General features: G+C 37.9%; 1 pseudogene; it reads left to right on the top strand.

The window, feature by feature from the left end:
* The first annotated feature begins 6,307 nt into the window (after positions 1-6,307).
* On the top strand, positions 6,308-12,366 carry LOC145209293 (uncharacterized; annotated as a pseudogene).
* Positions 12,367-19,366: the final 7,000 nt, after the last annotated feature.

Below are 19,366 nucleotides of genomic sequence, written 5' to 3'. Positions count from 1 at the left end.
TAGATAAGGTACTGGAATTGTAGAAGACAAAACAAGAAGAGTTTCTGGTGAACATCCGATTTGTGTTTTATTTGTGGAAGAAAGCATTTCAATTTTTTTTACCAATGAACAATATCTGTGTGTAAATATGGCAGCAACACCTGTAAAACATTTTATGATGGTTCAATTACATGGTGCTACAAATCGCAACGTTTCCAATAGTTAATCTTTGGTTAATATTTAACCTTTGGATTTCTACAAACATTGTGGTGGTAGGCGCACGACGACAAAGGCTATGTTCGCACATTAAATAAAGTTTTCAATAGATTACGTGCAATGCGTCATAGAATTAGTCAGTTCCATAACTTACCGATATTTTCATCGCTGCCGTCCCGACATTGGTACATGGTGTCTCGCACCGCCGACCGATAAACACACTGTCCCGACTTGCACCGAAAGAAACCGTCCTCGGGCCTGCATCCATTCGACAGGAAATTGAACGGCTTGCAATCAACTGCAAAGAGAAGCGATATGACCAAGATACAGTGCTAAACTATATCAATCATGAATCTGTTAGTTTAAAAACTTTCGAAAAATAATTAGGGTTGATCCTTAAACACCAAGATAACTTTTGAGCGAAAGACTCTTTGTTAACAATAAAAGCGTTAAAAATGCACATATGTGGTAACCACTACAACTCTTACCTCCATTTAAAGACCAAAATATAGCAGTCCAAATCAAAATCAACAACATCTTCAGCAGCCTTAGGTTGCTTGACTGGTTAAGCATCTTGCAGTAGTTAACTGAAATGTTAAGAAACGGAACTAAAACACTTGTCAAACTGCTACAATACATATATAGTAATGGGTAGCACGTCCGACAAAAGACACAATCACATTCAAAACGAAAGCAATTGGAATTTGAAAAGACGAACGGTTTTACGAGCTGGTTTGAAATTTGTATTTCTTTTGTTGCTTAGATTTATTGTACATTTCGGTCAAGTTTATTTTTTGCAGGTTTCCTTTACAGCTTGATGACTTCAATAAATAGTCCTTACAAATTCATCCAGCCCATCGTTCTTAGTCGCAATTTCTTATTTACAGCCTGTCTGAGCAAACAGATTTCTTCCAGTGTCCTTTGTTGACGAGGTGAGAAAACTGTCGGCTGCGCAGAATGTGTTTAGCTAGCCGTACAACATCAATTCGTGTGGGTTGTGTGGGTCTTGGGAGCTTGCGCACATCATCCTGATGTGTCGGAAGGCCTAAAACATAGACTCCTTCACCATCTGTTTTATTATTATAGTTTCCCGCGGACTTGGGTGCATTTTGCAGCAAGATTTTTCCACTTTTTTCTGTCTTTTTCAATGACCTCTATCCCCTTCATGTTTTAGCCTCTTTTTTCCACATAGTTGTGGAAAGTCTCCCTCCAGGTAAGCATCATCTGTAGATACAGTGATCAATTCACATAACAAAGATTTCTTATGTTCACAATACGAGAGTCCAGGGGCCCCATAATTATTCGGTTTAAAATTACAGGGTCAAATATGTATGTACAGTAGGCCTACTTTTAAAATTGTTTTAAAACTAAAAATTGTTAATGCTTATTGCCGAATATGGAGTCTGATTTGTTAGTAGCGCAACTAACTCTATGCAACAAGTTTTATGATTGTTACGTCGGTACAAGCGCGAATTGTAGCGAGATCTCTTTTTGATGTTCCTATTTCTTGTACCTCAGTTGTGTCCGTTGTTTGGTAAGGATTAGTATTGTCTACGGCAGGGTGTCCAACCCGTGGCCACATGTGGCCCGCAGGAAGGTTTTGAGTGGCCCGCAGTAAGGTTTTGAGTGGCCCGCGCGGTATTTTTTGAAATGACTCATATTGGCAACTTAATCGCCTACGTAATTTATGGCGAACTTTCATTCCGAAAAATTGGCATTTATTGTTTGCTTTATTTCTTTGTTAATAGAGTAGTAATACATAGCTGTTCAAGTTACTTTTATTGCGTCACAATGCGCATTGTTACGCATCACAATTTCTACATTGTTACGTCACAATCTGACTCGTGGTTCATTAAGATACATTTGGTATCAGAGACTCGCGCAAAACGCATTTAGCAGTAAAACATCTTCCGCACTCTGCAGTGATATAGATTATGCCAAACAGGAAACAAAAAGCAAGTAACGCTAACAGAACTTTCCAAGAAAGGTTGACATGTGACTTTAAATGCCCTGTAAGATCAGTAATTGCTGACAGCCATATGGAAAAATCGCTTCGCATTGCTCCATCGTCCATCTCACTGAATATTGCCAAACTTGTTAGAGAAAAACTGTGCCAAACTTCACATTGAAATGTCGACGTGTGGGAAAAACCTTGTTGACTTAACTATATCTTGGTGTGTTTATTGTTCTTATAACTGTAAACGAGGATAATACGCATTTCTAAGATTAGAATTTCGGTGCGAGGGTATTAATTAGAAATTATAAGACAGCTATTTCTAAGATTCCAAATTGGCAGTAACACTCAAGTGGCCCGCGCAATCATTCGTAAACCGCATGTGGCCCTTTGGCCAAAAAGGTTGGACCCCCTGGTCTACGGTAACATTTATTGCAGTTTAAGTCGTGTAAGTTATGTTGTAAATTGACATATAACTTGTAATTTGGATAAGCATAGGGAGTGGTGTTAGTTAGCAGTGATGGGGTCTCGAGTCCGACTTGTGTTTTCAAAGACTTTACTTGAGTTTTAGAAGTGAAAATACTTGATTGGCTTGACTCCGTATATACCAACACCAAAAAGAATTTTTTTCACCAGATAAACGGTTTAGTAAAACTTTCTTTCGTTGGCATCAGGTGTTTTAGTTTGTCGTTTGGTTAAGAGGTCATCAAACTTTTTTCACTTCGGGTCGGATAAGTTTAATAATAATTCGCGAGGGCCGCGCTTTGCCAAATCGTAAAATAACATTTTAAGGGATTTTTCCTCATTTTTCTGTGTTGTTTGTGTGCAATGTGGTCATATCGAACATTGACTTTGAATCCAGCACTAAACAGAAAAACGTGAAGAAGAAACATAAACCGGAACACGAGTTGCAGCAGTAGCCTTCAAACAAATAAGAGATGTGAAAAAAGAAACAACTCAGTAAACATTTCCCATGCTTGCGTATAAAAGAGTCACAAAAATCATAAATATATCTTGTTTGCGCCTTTTACTTTTCTCCACCCCTACATATGAGCGGCTTGCCTGTTTTTGACCTAAAGAACAATAAAGATATGGTAATAAAGAAGATTCTTAAGAATAGGCGAAAACCAGTACACCTAAAGTCTGACCTCATAATACCATTTCAAATCTCAATTTGCCTGTTGCTGATATCCTTATAGGTTTAGTGCTCTTTACCATAGCGGTTAGGTCCCTGCAATACAAAGGTGAATACTGTCTTGTGGATAAATTATGGCGCACAAGTTTAGGGCCTACTGCTATTGGAGTGGTCATAGTCCTCTCAAGTCGAGCCTCAGTTTTCAGAATGGTTGTCATCACTTGTCACCAAATTTTCTTGCCAACTCTATGCTTTCTAGAGTCTGTATTTCTGCAAACCCTTACTTTCCATCTGATGTAGTTGCTTTGAAACCGTATCAAGAGTTTGCGCAACTCCTTACAGCTTTAAATAACATCAGCACAGACTGTATCTACCTAAACGCACTGTTCATAACCACTGTGTCGCTAAACGATCTTTCAACTACTAAGACTAAATAGTGTAGACAAGTTTGTTTACTTGGGTGAACGCGTAAATTAGTAAAACAGGGTTGTAGCCATTTGTGTTGTTATGGAATAACTTTAATTGGTAGCAAATACAAGCAACGAATTAAATCAAATCGAATAAAACGCGAACTATAATTTTGTATGTAGCATTAGCGGTTGTGTTATTTAACGATATTCGCACAAGTATTCAGTATTTATTACACATACCACTAAAAAACCTCTTCAACACTTTTTTCTCATTTAGTTTTTTGGTTTGTTTGCAATGCGGTCATGTCATATATCAAGCATAAAGAAATATAGATTTTCTTCATAAAGAAATATAAACATGCAGATAAACACAGACCAGAACACTAGTTTTATTATGGCATGTAAGTAGTCGTCATAACTTGAAACAAACAAGAAATGTAAACATGGTAGGCCTACATGCTTGCATATGTACATATAAATTCAAGCCAAACTTACCAGCACAATGTAAAAAACAAGGCAGCTGAAATTAAACTTGTCAACGGTATAGATGCACGCACCACGGGGTAATTTATAAACTGATATCAAAAACTGTAATACACAAGCCGGCAATTAAAGTCACCCAATAGAACAGTAATTGTCATATCGGCTGTTGCGTCACAGGACAATTGTTACGTTTGCCTGACACATTTAAATCTTCTAATACTTCTAATATTTTGCAGGCAATGTGGATCGTATTTTATAGATACAACAGTTAGTTGATTTATGATGTTTCGTAATGGCAAAAATGAACCTTTAGGTAATAATTCCATGCAATCAAAAATTTCGATTTCGGCCGAATGTTCAAAAAAGTTCGGTCCGAAACCGAAACATTGAAAAACAGCGTATTCGGCCAAATTATTTTAGCCAACTGAAACTTCGATGCTTCACTATTGTACAGCTATAATGTAGTAATGATGTCATCAACTACATTAGGCCCACATACTTGCGCAAGAATATCCAAAACCACCTAAACGTTATTTAAAGTTAGTGTAATCGTAACTGTCAAGAAGGGCAATGAAGACTTGAACTTAAACTAATACAACCCTCACACTAACTCATTTATATATGACACAACCAAAAAGAATATTTTTTGTATAAAAGTTAGATTTGCACAATATTTTTTTAGAGATTTGTTGATTTAACAAAACACCTATTGTGCGATTTTCGTTCAAAAAACGGTTACTACGTCACCGCAACAATTTACCCTATACAGCAAAGTGTTCCGTAATAACCGGAAAGCAACTACGTTCGACTCATGTTGGAATTGCTTTAAGTAATGGAGTGTGCTTGCTACAATTGACGTCGTTCGATAACGAAATCACTGCACAAAGCGCATCCACTGTGGTGATAAACATCTTGCATGGTGCAGCCTCTTTCTCTGCTTTCATCTGACCCCAGCCTGAAAGTAAAATTTTGGTTGTTTTGTTATTTAGTCACAATACACGCTATTAATGTGCTAATGTAGTCAATTCATCAGCCCTAAAGCGTTCATTCAGAGGATCGACAACAGCACAACCACGCATAGAAATCATAGTGCAGCAGGCCTATTAAAGGCGTAATACTGAATCAAGTCGGCCTTAAGGCATAAGCTAAAAAATCTCACGGGCGGAGGGATTCGACCCACGACAGGAGTCTACTCCGGGCTGGCGCCGTTACAATTAAAGTACGCAGGCTCGGTGGTAAGATCGTCGTAAATCGAATCACAAGCACCGTTGATCAGCCTTGAAGTAGGTGATCGCCGGTTCGACCATTGATCAGCTTATGAACATAAATGCATTACTTGGGTGGGTCAGTCCTAAAGCGTATCATAGATCTATTTTTTTATCCTATGACTTGTTATATGAAAATGCTTGGCGGATGCTTTTATCAGGACAAAAACCAAGTTTCTACTCATATAAAGTGCTATGATAGTGACGCTGTCAGTTTCATTGTCATATATTCTTCAAAACAAATATATGCTGTGTGTACAAAACAAATCTTTGTTATGTGAATTGATTATTGTATATACAGCAGTTGGTGAATAAGTCTATGTTATAGCCCTCCCACTGCTTCAGAGCCAAGCTCTTTAAGAACTACACCACCTACATAAGTTGATGTTGTACTGCCCACTAAAATAATCTACACAACCCACAGTTTCCCGCCTCAACAACAAAGGCCACTGATACCAAGCTATTTTCCTAGTCATTGCAAGTTGGAAATGAGTGCTTGTTTGAGTTTAAAAATTTTCTTTGGCAAACATTTGGTGCCACCACTAAGTGAGATTAAAAGCGAACACACAGTATACGCCATGTCTATTAAATGCAAAACATAGTTCGTCAAAGAGTTTTAGGTAAATTTTGGAAAAGCGGTTTAGAAACAGAATTATGAGAATTTGAAAGACTTCCTCATACAGACGAATTTATAGTTGTTAAAGTCATTAAGATATAAAACAAACCTACAAATACTAATTGTGTCTTTTGTCGGCCGTGCTATGTTACTATATTTGTATTGCAGCAGTATCACAAATGTTTTAGGTTCTGTTTCTATAGTTAATTACTGTGCTACTAGTCAAACTATCCTAAGCTACAGAAGATAATGTTGATTGTGTTTGGGGTTGCTCTATTTTGGTCTTTTAATGGAGGTATAAGTTGTATGTGCGTTTCAAAAGCTTCTATCGTTAAAAATGATTCTACTGATTAAAAGTTTTCATATCTGTTTATTGAACATTTTCTAAAGTCTTTAAAACTAACAGAATGATGATTGATTTGGTATAGTATAGTATACTACGTACAGTTTTGCTGTATGGTATCCATACAGCAGGGGTGTCCAAAGTGCGGCCCGCGGGGCAAATGCGGCCCGCGGCGGCATTTCAAGTGGCCCGCAGTTTTTTTTTCAAATTGTGTTCCGTATGGACCGCCATCGTCTGGATTAGGTTTTTTAGATTTGGCGACTTGGGACTTCACGTTAAAGCCTTCCATGGAACTTTATTTCCCTGAAAAAAGAAAGTGTACATTGTGCTGACGCAACAAAATCCCACAACTTCTTAAATCCCGTATATTTGTGTTCTAATTCTAAAAAACGTGGGCCCGCGGGCGCCTTCACCTGGTAAAAATTCCCCCCCCCCCCCCCCCCCCCATTAAAAAAAGTTCAGACACCCCTGCCATACAGGCATATTATTCTTTATAGTTTATTGCAAGCCGTTCAGTTTGCTGTCGAATGGATGCAGACCCGAGGACGGTTTCTTTAGGTGCAAGTCGGGGCAGTGTGTTTATCGGTCGGCGGTGCGAGACACTCTTTATCTTTGTCGGGACGGCAGCGATGAAAATATCGGTAAGCAATGGGACTGACCGATTTTATGATGCAGTGCACGTAATGGAAACTTTATTTAACGTTCGAACATAGCCCAAGGTTTTCGCTTTTAATCTCGCTTTGTCGTCGTGCACCTGTACCACCAAAAAGATTTTAAAAAAAACAAGCGCAAAGCCAGTCAGCTCTGTACAGCTCTGCTAGAAGCAAAATCATAGAAACAAATTTGCACTATTAAGAAAACAAATAAATGAGACTTAGTAGAGTCATGAAGCCAAAAGGGTATTGTTTGTTTTTTTCGGATTGAACTTAACCAACGTATATCCCGTTGCGATTGACAACGCCCACTGTATTTGCCATAATAAAATTGCATACATTTATTGCTGCAATCTTTACAAACAGAAATTGTTTGTTGTAGAAAAAAATACACCGCTTTCTTCTACAAATACAACACAAATCGGACGTACCCAAAGAACCTATTACTTCATTATTCTACTTGAAATACTGCACTATAGACTAAATTTAGTCTAACTTAAGTTATTCCGGTTTCCTTTTTTCCTTGTCCGTTTTTAATGCTTGTGTGAACCAGTTTATTCAAATTAGTATTTTTTTAGTTCCGCCGGCATAAAAAATGTTGTTGTATTTATTAAAACTGTCATTAAAAATTGAAATACAACAGCTTGTGACAAAAGTGAAATAAAATTAAACGTGACCTTATTGATGGCCACATCGGAAAAATTAACCACGCATTCAGGGGTTATTTTCCTGTTGACAACAATTTTATTCTCTTTTATACTCTTTTGAGGTTTCACTAACGTTTCCCTCCCTATCTGGACTTTCAAAAATGTCAACCCCATCGTCAAATGTGAGATCCTGTCTCATAAGGTCATTCTTGTAAAAATGACCTCTGCCCGCTTTAAACCTTTTCATATAGGTTGCTACGATATTTTTCGCCCAGCATTGCCATAACTCTACGGCCAATCTCTTCTAGATCCGCTTCAATGCACAGATGATGAGGTTTGTTGTCGAGTTACACATCGCTGTGTGGTGAGAAGATTCATGAACAAGGAAAATAGTTGTCAATCGTATGAAAGTAAAACGTATCCTTGTCGTACAGATGGTAAGTTCGAAAACAATTCTATGGAACACTAATAGTGACAATATGTCGGGATTGTAAAATTCTGTTACATTTGTTAAATGATGCTTTGAAAAGGGTATATTTAATTAAGACCTAAATAATTACATTTCAAATTTGAACTTCAGAATTTCAATGCCATATCGGGAAAATTTGCATTCCACGGTGGATGATCATGGACGGACAAGAAGATTGCCACACAATGTTACTCAACGACACAAGCGACGAATTAACTGGATTTCAAACTTGTTTGCCTTCTGAATTCCGCTGTGAAGAATCGACCAATCAGACGTCGAGATGCATACCACGTGAGTGGGTAATGGACGGTGACAAGGACTGTTTAACTGGAAGCGACGAAAAAATTCCTTTTGTGGAGTGTTACAATCAAGCTGAGTTTAGATGCAAAAGTAATGGACGCTGCGTGCCGAGATATAGGGTATTTGATGGGTTTGCAGACTGTCCAGATTCTTCTGATGAAATGCAAGCTCTTGAAGAATGTTTCAGAAAAAAAGAATTTCGATGCAAGGATAACGGACGTTGTATTCCACGCTCTTGGCAGGGAAACAAACTAATAAATTGTAAAGACGGGAGCGACGAGGTTGCGCAAGACAAAAATCAGACTTGTTTCACTGGTGAGTTTAAGTGCCACAATGGGGAAAGATGTATTCCTGACGAGTTGTTGTGTGACGGCATGGACCATTGCGGCGACTGCAGCGACGAAATTGAAAGCTGTCACGAACCAAGATTGTTTCGATGCCCGAGTCAACCTGAAAAATGCATCCACTGGGATTGGTCATGTGATTCATACTCCGACTGCATTAACGGCACTGATGACGTCACAAGTCAATATGGATTCAAGTGTCAACGCGACCACGTAGGCGCACAACGTTATTGCTCAATACCTCAATGGATGTTGCGCGATGAGTATGCGAATTGCGACGACAAATCAGATCTGTGTTCTGGCAACAATGCTACGTTCACGTGTCCGCATTGCTTAGACGGGAAAACGGTGATCGCCAACCGGCAGATTTGTGACGGAATCGTTGATTGTCCAGATTTTTCAGACGAATGCTTGTGCGTTGAGGGTCGAGCTTCAAATAGAACGAAACCATTTTGCGACGAAGTGATTTACACAGAAGACAAAAAATGTCCACGACAAGGTCTTTATTGCCCGGTTGAAGGCAAATGCATTAACTCTTCCCTGGTGTGCGATGGTAAGTCAGACTGTCCGGTGTTCAACTTGGATGAGGAACTTTGTGCAGCACCCAAGTCTGAAATAACGAAGGAAAAAGACATGGATTTTCGTTGCGACCAGGTGGACCAAATTCTTCAAAGTCTCATACAAGAGAGCGCACTGAAGTTATTTTACGACACCTTTGCTCCTGAGAACGCCACAAGGTATCAAATATCAGGTCTCGGTAAACGCAGGTTTGCTGCCGGCAATCTGTATTACTTGATTAAAGACCGATGCGCAAAATAATGCCAAAAATATAAGGGCCCGCAGTGCTAAAAACTTTGCCAACCTACTGTATATTTTATATCCTAGTTGCAGAAAAAAAAACTATATATTAGAGCAGTGGTTCTCAAACTGGGGTCCGCGGTCCTTTAGGGGTCGGTGAAGCAATTTTGCGGGCACCGCGAAAAGGTTGAAGTACCTGATCTTATATTATCTTAATTGGCGTTAGTTTATGCCACTGAGTAAGTGTAAATCAAAGTAGGGTTGAAGATCGACCCACTCCATTGCTAAACAATAACCTTTATTGAGTCACAACTAACGAAAAGCAATTCTTCGCGCACATTCGTAATGTTTTTTTGTCTTGTCTGTGATGTAACAAACTGTTTTTGGATCATTGTCATGCGTATTTTTGCATAACTAGCTAAAATTCTGCAAATCAACTTTGTTTTGCTAAAATATGCACATTCCAGCTAAAGGATCGAGCCCTCGATATAATGACAAACGGAGCGTTTTGAAAAAATAATGAAAAATTTTGAGAACCTCTGTAAAAGAGGTTATTTAACACTACAGTAAATTGCGTACCATTACATTTTTTATCCCGAACGGAAAATAAATGTACTATAACTGTCGCTAGAGAATTTTATTGGACATTTACATGCAAAACTAATTTAGATGCGATGGAATAACTGAATGTTTAAACTTCGAGGATGAATGCAGTCCAAGAGCAAACTGTTCCACTCGACCGACGATTTGTGACGACCTTCCACTAATCCGCGTAAGTTTTAGGTTTGAAACAAGCACGTTTGTAAAAAACGAGTTCGAACCCGACCAGAACCGCATCGATACGAATCGAAATGGTGTTATCCATAGTGCTGACTAAAAAAATCTTGACATTAAACGTGATTTTATGCTATAGAGTAATGCTATAATTTTAAATAAAGAGGACTAAAAATGCACCTGACAAAACCAGTCTTCGTAATTCATACGATATATTTTTTGAAATCATTTACCAGCAATGGATTCCTCCTGGATTTGGCGGCGTTACTGACTTTCATTTGGTGCATATTCGGCGATGCAGTGGACCACTTAACTTTGCATTCGGCAAATCGATTTGTAATGGCGTTCTTGAATGTGATGATGGAATTGATGAAAGAAACTGTTCATATAAGAGATTTGAGTGCGATGCCGGTTCTACAGAGTGGTATGCAGGTAATTCTATGATAAAAAAAAGTTACTGTACTTTACGTTATGCTTTGTAAAGAAAAAAAAAGGTTCCCTTTTGCATGCTCTACTATTACGTTTTAGGTTTTTTGCGCTGACTTTAGATGGTGACTCCAATTGTTTCATAGGCACCCGAAAAGTGGTGAGCATTCCGTTGGAAAACTACTGCGACGGAAATGTACCCACAGACTGCGTGGACAAATCCGATGAGAGCAACTGCAGTGAGGTGACACACTTTTATTGCGAAAACGGCGACCCGATGTTTGTTAAAAGAAGTCAGGTTCTCGACGGCAAGCAAGATTGTTCTGACTTTTCTGACGAATGTCCAAAAAACATTTTTAGCGAAGGCGGTATATCGTCACGTGAGGAGCTTATAAAATCTCCCGTTTTGCAAGTCCTGGTGTGGATAATGGTCATATTTGCTATTTTTGGTAATGTAATGGTTGCTGATATAGTAATAAAGAAGATTCTCAAGATTAAGAGAAAACCAGCGCATCTGCGATCTAAAGTCGGACTTTGCAATAACATTTTAATTCTTAACTTGTCTGTAGCTGATTTTCTTATAGGTTTATTGCTCTTTACCATAGCGGTTAAGTCCCTGCAATATAAAGGTGAATACTGTCTTGTGGATAAATCATGGCGCACAAGTTTAGGGTGTACTGCTCTTGGAGTGGTCACAGTCCTATCAAGCCAAGCCTCTGTTTTCACATTGGTTGTCATCACTTCATTTCGTCTATTCGCGGTTTTAAAGCCTCTTGAAAGCAAACAATTGCGCATTCGAACAGTATTAGCTTGCCTTATTGTAGTTTGGTCGTTTGCTTTGTTTATTGCAGTTTTTCCTTTATCAAACTTTTTAGCCAACTCTATGGTGTCTAGAGCCTGGATTTCTGCAAACCCTTACTTTCCATCTGATACAGTTGCTTTAAAACCGTATCAAGAGTTCGCGCAACGCATTACAGCTTTAAGTAATAGCAGCACAACTGCCCCAAACGACTGGTATGGCATTGAACGTCACTTGCAACAAAACTTCCCAAACTCAACACCACAGGTGAAAGGTTACTTCGGCTACTATAGCGAGAGCGGTGTTTGTATCCCTAGACTTTATCAAACCAGCTCAGAAGACGCTGAACCAAACCCAATGACCTTTGCTGTAATGACAATAAACTTTCTGGCATTAGTATACATTATAATGGCTTATGTTGCAATATACAAACGCTCTACCGCCAACACTGTAACAAGCACTTCCTCTCAAGCCAAAACCCAAAAACTGCACAGAAAAATTACCCTGCTTATTGCTACTGACATGGCTTGCTGGTTTCCATTGTGTTTTATGAGTTTTTTGAGTATGGGAGGGGTGTCATACTTCCCCCAGTGGCTTATGCTTTGTCAGCAATAGTGTTTTTGCCCATCAACAGCTCTCTAAACCCCATTATTTACACCAATCCAGTCCCGCTTTTGTGGGAATGGTGGAATAAAACGTGGTCATCAGTTAAGACAAAACTTAACTTGAAAACTGGTGCACAACCTAACGACTAGAAAGTGGTCCATGTTATCATATTATACATCACTTTTCGATATTCTTGCTTGCACTTAAATTAATTTGGGTGATTGGTATTGTCCTAATTCGTGTTTGATTTAAATTATCGTATTAACTAGTTTAATGTATGATTTAAACTGATTTAAATTAATTGTTTTTTTACTTGTTATTTGCACGCAATTCTCTTAACCAATTGTTTTTATCTATTCCGTTAATCTTTCTTATTCACGCTTTTCATGACCACTGTGTCACTGAATGATTGTAGCGATCACTGCTTTCAAAGCATTAGGATTAGGTAATGGAAAATTTTAACTGTGCAAGCATGACTTTTCGTTCTCATGGAAATTATATGCTGCTTTTGCGACATATGGTATTGAGTAATGTAACCTTACTGTTCCATGCGTTCTCATAAACTACTGCAGTACATGTTAAGTGTCGTTCGTCCAACACTGTTACGTGTTCCCGATTTCCTGTTATGTTCCAACAGCCTGACCATAAGATAGGCTATTGCGTAAACTGGGTGTTTCGAAATAGTTGTGCAATTCATTGCAGTGCTACATATCTTTGCAAGCGTTTAACAAACTAATAACTACGAGTATCAGTTTAAAAGCCAATGTTGTATCGTTGATTTCTAAATCTCTCTTCCACCGTGTTCTTACCTTGAGATAAATGAGACTTGATGTGTGTTGCGTAACCAGAATAAAAGACACGAAATAAATTAATCTTTGGTGAATCATGTTGGCTCTATGTAGCAAGCGTTAAGAATCGTAATAATGAACTTATTCGCTACTGGAGACGATCGATGCGAACCACGAGAAGCAAAAGAAACAATAAGTTTAGAGTAAAGAATAACATAGTCCAAGAAGCTCAGCTGACGCAGTAGAACATTTCCAAACCCATAGTCAGAGCAGGGCCTTGTTATTCATTGCAGGACCGCGCACACCTAGCGCCCGCACGATCTTTCAATCACTAAATTTAAAAGGCAAGACTAAATTGTGTTGACAAGTTTGTTTACTTGGGTGAATGCGTGGATTAGCATAACTGGTGTTAGCGGTATTTGTGTTGTTATGGAATGGCATAAATTGGTAGCAAACACAAGCAAGGATTAAACAAAATCGAATAATCGCGAACAGGACATAATTCTGTATGCAGTTTGTATAACCGCTTGTGGTATTAAAACGATATTCGTACGATAAGTATTCAGTATCTATTACACAAACCACTAAAAAAGCAAATTGTAAAGAAAAACTGTTTAACACTTCTTGTCATATTCAGTTTCATGGTTTGTATGCAATGTGGTCATGTCATATATCAAGCATAAAGAAATATAAATATCAACAACATAGACCGGAACACGAGTTATATTATGGCATGTGTAGGTAAGTAGTTGTCATAACTTCAAACAAACAAGAAACGTGATCATGCCACATGCTTGCTTATATAGGAAATTGAAGCCAAACTTACCAGCACAAAGTAAAAAAGAAGGCAGCTCAAATAAACCCACTCAAATCCAGCAATTTATAATACACTAGCTGCTAAATGAATACAACAGTGTTTAAAACAAACGCTTAGCTTGATGACTTAGATGCTTCTTACACCTGTCGGCAGTATACATGCACGCACTACAAAGTAATTTATAAACTGATAGCACAAATACACAACAAGCAGGCAATTGAAGTCATCCAATAGATTGAATAGAACATCAATTGTCTGTTGTGTCACAAGATAATTGTTACGAGTGCCTAACACATATAAATCAATTGCTGAGTCAGCATGTTGCAAGTTGCTGCATTATTGTCACCATGAACGCACTGATCTCTATAAACACTGGATTGCGCTACTCCGTTGAACGGTTGGGTGATTTTTGAAGCAAATTGAAGCGTAATGGCGGCTGCAAAAGGAAGCCCCAAAATGCATTGCGGGCAATGGGGAGAGAGTGAAAAAATGTCGATAAATTTTGTTTTAAGCGATTTTATAGCGATTTTTGCAGATATGATTTGTAGTTTAATAGGACGCATGTATTCCAGTGTGTAATAACCAATAAATATGCGTAGATTGACTTTGAGGTGTTTGTATGTGTACTGGGAATTAAAACGTTTTTAAGTTAGTGTTGAAATAAATCTTTACTGAGTTGTAAATTTAGTGCAATATGAGTAGTTTACATGCGTTCCTCTATATTTAAGACATAAATCCAACAAGAATGGCTCTTTCCTTCACACATGATGATGTGATACTTCATTTAACATCATCTTGTGCTGATTTTGATTGTCACCAACGTCTTGGGAACTAAAATGTGACTGTTTAAAACAGGGGTTCTTAAACTTTTTCGGTCGCGCCCCACTTTACACTAATTATTTATTCTCACGCCCCCCCTAAAAAACGTTAGCACTAATGATCCTTGTCTTGTTTTTTGGAAACAACATACAGGGTAGGTCCGCTTTAAGCTACTGTCAAGTTAGTTCCGAACGTTGGAAAAGCCACTTCAACACTGATAAGTTGCGAAAAAGTAGGCTTTTGCGAACACAGAAACACGTTGCCAGTATTCTTTTAAACTACGCATACGTTGCACAGAAATTGTTGATTCACTCAAAGTCAGGGCAATCTCTAATGCGAAATTGCGAACAAATAAAGAATGTACAGCCGACTATATAGTACAGGGGTCACCAAACTACGGCCCGCAAGGTCATTTCATCCGGCTCGCGACCCAATTTTTGGATTGCCAAATCGTATTGATAACTTTGTTACTGTCAAAACTTAATCTACTCCTTACGAAAGATAACTGTTACGACATGTAAAATTAATATTACCGACTCTCAAAGGATTGCAACGCCCAGGATTGATCCAAACCCAGTTTATTACGTCACAGACAAAACAAAAAGTGTTAATTGTGCGCAAACAATTGCCTTATTGTGTCACTTATGACGTAATATACAAGCATTCCTTGTAAGATGAGACTAACTATACAATTTAACAGATTTTAAATGGGGTTTGAAAAAGACCATATCTTGGCGCCCATATAAAAATCGCCTCATGGGCTAAGTTTGCGAAGACGGCACTAGGGCATGTAAACTATGCGGCGGCCCGCAGTAGGAAGTTTGGGTAATACAATTGGACATCCATTTCAGAGTAATGAAGCGTTTATACTTTAAACAATAAGTTCGAAATCAGCGCCGACATAATTCCAATGCATTAATTTACAATTGTTTGCAAGTTAAAACTTTGCTGCCAGATTGTGCTGCGCCCCCCTTGCGAACCCTTCACCCCCCAGTTTAAGAACCCCTGGTTTAAAAGATTGTTGTAGTAGGTTCAACATTATTTTGCTTGTATGCTACAAACTGTATACCTAGTATGCTCAAAATTTGTTTAGCTTATTTAATGTAACCTTTTCAGTTTGCAACCAACATGTGTAGAAAATTTTTTGTTAAAATGTTTTGAATTCTCAAACTTAACTAAACTCCAAAATCTCAAAGAGCTACATGTGCATAAATGCATTTAAGACCTCACACCCAAATGAAATGCCTTTTTATGTACTATTTTAGTCAGAATCTTGTTTTATTCCATTTCATTTCCATTCAATGAGCAATTTTCTGCAAAAAACATGCCTACACAACATTCCAACAATTAAATTCTTTCTTGCAAAACAGGAATGAAGGCAATGATTACAAATGCACTATATAGCAAAGTTCGTACAGATATCCTGCATTTATTGTCAGATGCATCACTATTATTGGTGATCCCATTATAACAGATAGTGCATTCACCAGATACAAAAAAGTTGTTAATTAAGTTTAAAATGTGCAGTATATCATGTTACAGGCTATGCTTCAGAAATGATTACAAAACATACACAGTGCTAGTAAAACAGTATACACAAATAAATATCTAATGTGATTCCAATTCCTTTATAATGTAATTGTCGCAGAAAAAGGTTGTACTGTAATCTTGCAGTGCCATAAAGCTGGAGGGTTTGGGAAGAGACTGAAACATTTCCAGTGGAATTTTTCCTGAGACAATGAATGTTGCTTATTGGAGAAACATAAACCCTATTGTATCTGAAATATTCAGAAACAACTTCATGAGAAATTGAGAATTGTAAAATTTTATGATAGATAATAAACACCCAAATCAAATGTACTCAATCAAGAAAAACAAATCAAATACTGTTACAAATATTTTGAGCAAAATAGTTGAAATATTATATTATTATTTTGTGTTTTTAATTAAAACGTTCAAACCACTTGTTCCTCAGAATTTCCAGGAGTTTGATGACAGTCAAAAACAAGCAGTTTGGATTAGCAAGGTAATGTCATACAAAGTATCACATCATCTTGTGTGGAGAAAATAGGAATAGCCATCTTGTTGAATTTAAGTCAAAAATACTTAAAAAAGCACGATCATTACTTATATTGCACAAAAAACATTTATTACTGTTCAGTAAAGATTTATTTCGACACTAACTTAATAACGTATATCCAGTACACCTACACTAATACACATCACAGTCAAACTACGCATATTTATAGGTTATTACACACTGGAATACATGCGTCCTATTAATCTACAAATCATATCTGCAAAAATCGCTATGCAAATGCCTAAAACAAAAATTATCGTCATTTTTCCACTCTCTCCCCATTGCCCGCAATGCATTTTTGGGGCTTCCTTTTGCAGCCGCCATTACGCTTCAATTTGCTTCAACCGTGACGGCCAGTAGCGCGATCCAGTGTTCATAGAGATCAGTGCATAAACGCCTATGCTCCGTTGCGCCACCCAGCGGAAATTCCCAAACCTGGCTACTGTCAGTTCTTACGTTAGTAGTCCTACCTTCTTTCTCTGCTTTTGTCAGATCCCACATTGAAAGTAAAATTTTGGTTGTTTAATGATTTAGTCACAGAATACGCTGTTGTTTTGCTAACATCGTCAATCAATCAGCCCTAAAGCGTTGATGCGGAGGATCGATAACGGAACATCCACATAGAAATCATGGTGCGCCAGGTCTATCGAAGACATCAAAGTATATATAAAACACAAGTAGTCCAACCCATTGTTACGCGATACAGCCGCATGGACGCCATTTTGTGTCCAAATTAATACAGCAGGTATAGGGAAAAACACATAAATTGTCTGATTTTTACAAACTGGTGGGATTTAACGCGAGTTTGATAGGTAAAATTGAATAAAACTTTTGGGTTCTAACATTTGAGCGTGATAATGCACGCTGAACGCAAATATTTAAAGTTTACATGAAAATTAAGCGGCCAAATTTACATGAAAAACAGCAATTTAGCTTTCAATATTGCGTTGAAATGTTAGAACCCGAAATTTTCATTCAATTTGGCGAATCAAATTCGCGTCTATGCTCTCCAGTTTGTAAAAATCAGACAATTTATGTGTTATTTTTCTCCACCCACAGTATCATTTTGGACACAATCTGGCTCCAAGGTTCTATTGCGTAACAATAGGTTGGACAACTTGTGTTTTATATAGACTTTGGAAGACATAACACCGAATCAAAATTGTTTTGCGGCATAAGTTAGAAAAATCTCGGCTGCGGTGAGAACCCACGGCATGAGCCTATCCGGGGCAGGCGCTGTTCCAACTGAGGCTCAGTGATGTAAGTCGAATCACAAGCCCCGCGTTGAAAGCCTGATTTGCTGCGCATGTCAGCTTTAAATTAGGTGATCGCCAGTTCGACCATTGATCAGCTGCTACAAACATGAATGCATTACATGGATCAGCCCTGAAGCGTATCATCAATTCATTTTTTAGCCTATGTCATATAGCAGTGATTCCCAACCTTTTGTGTGGTCACCACTTTACGGTTACGCATAGTCACCGTACCACCCTTGCTTAGAAAGATGTATTTTGAATCAGACAACTTTTATTTTTAATCTAAAACGTAGTACAAGGAAAAGGTCAGTACCCAAACGCGCAATCTTTAACTACTTTCTTTTCATCAACCGATTAAAACGTCATTTGACACAACATTTCGTAAATCATGTTTTAGCTTTGACATTGTACGAAACGAGTTTAAAATTTAATACATTCCATGTGCCTTTTCACCCGATTCGTCAACAAGTGCTCGATTAGAAGCGCTTGTGTTATGAAAAAATCCCCGTTTCTTATCGGGCGGTGTTATAATTTTAGAACATGTGTTATAACACAGCCCGATTTTATCGGCAATGGTAGTGAAGCATTAAATTTATTTTTTATTGAAAAATATTATATTTTCTGTGGAAATAATCGCAGGTGAAATGAGTTTTACATGAAATTGGCAGTTAAATGTGAACTGTTATGACAAAAGCAAACGCATTTTAAGCAGTGAAATAGCAGCAGTACCAGATTCTCCTCGATTGTAAACTGTAAAATACAAAATGGGCCAAGGTTGTTGTATCTAATAGGCATCCATGTTTTGATAACAAATGGAGTAATGAAAAGTGACAGTTCAGGGTGGGGGAAGCATTTCTAGTGCTTCATGAAGCAAACTAAGGCCTAGCACACTATCAAATGAAGGACTTGGGACATTGGATTTGAAAAGCAATGATACATGGTAAGTGGTTATCAATTGTCATGATATGCTTGTCATTCTCAACTGTTTCTATTATTTTAGCAGATGGTAATTTGTTATTTGTTAGGCATGTTTAAAAATATGGTAGCTCATCTCTAGTGTGATCCTGGTTTTGTAAAACATTGGCTTTCATTTCTACTGGCCTAACTCAAGCATTTTTGTGTAAACTCCTACTTGTCAAATTAAATGTTGCCTACACTTTTTCTTTTATTTTTTGTTGCAGTTCAACATCTGGAAAACTGAATAGAAGCAGAAAATAGCAGCAGAATCATTCCAAAGGTAATTCAAGATTGCCTTGGACAACATGGAAGAAAGTAATTGATTGTGGAAGAATGGTGTGGGTGAAATGAGCTGACTGAAGTGTCAGCTAAATCATTGATGCATACAAAATGCTTCTTGCCTCGCTTGCATGGGAACATTTTATTTTAAGA

This window comes from Phallusia mammillata, chromosome 1 (assembly GCF_965637545.1).
Source record: "Phallusia mammillata chromosome 1, kaPhaMamm4.hap1.1, whole genome shotgun sequence".
Classification (NCBI taxonomy): domain Eukaryota; kingdom Metazoa; phylum Chordata; class Ascidiacea; order Phlebobranchia; family Ascidiidae; genus Phallusia; species Phallusia mammillata.
The sequence above is the reverse complement of the archived record's forward strand: the minus strand, read 5'-3'. Positions and strand labels throughout refer to the sequence as shown.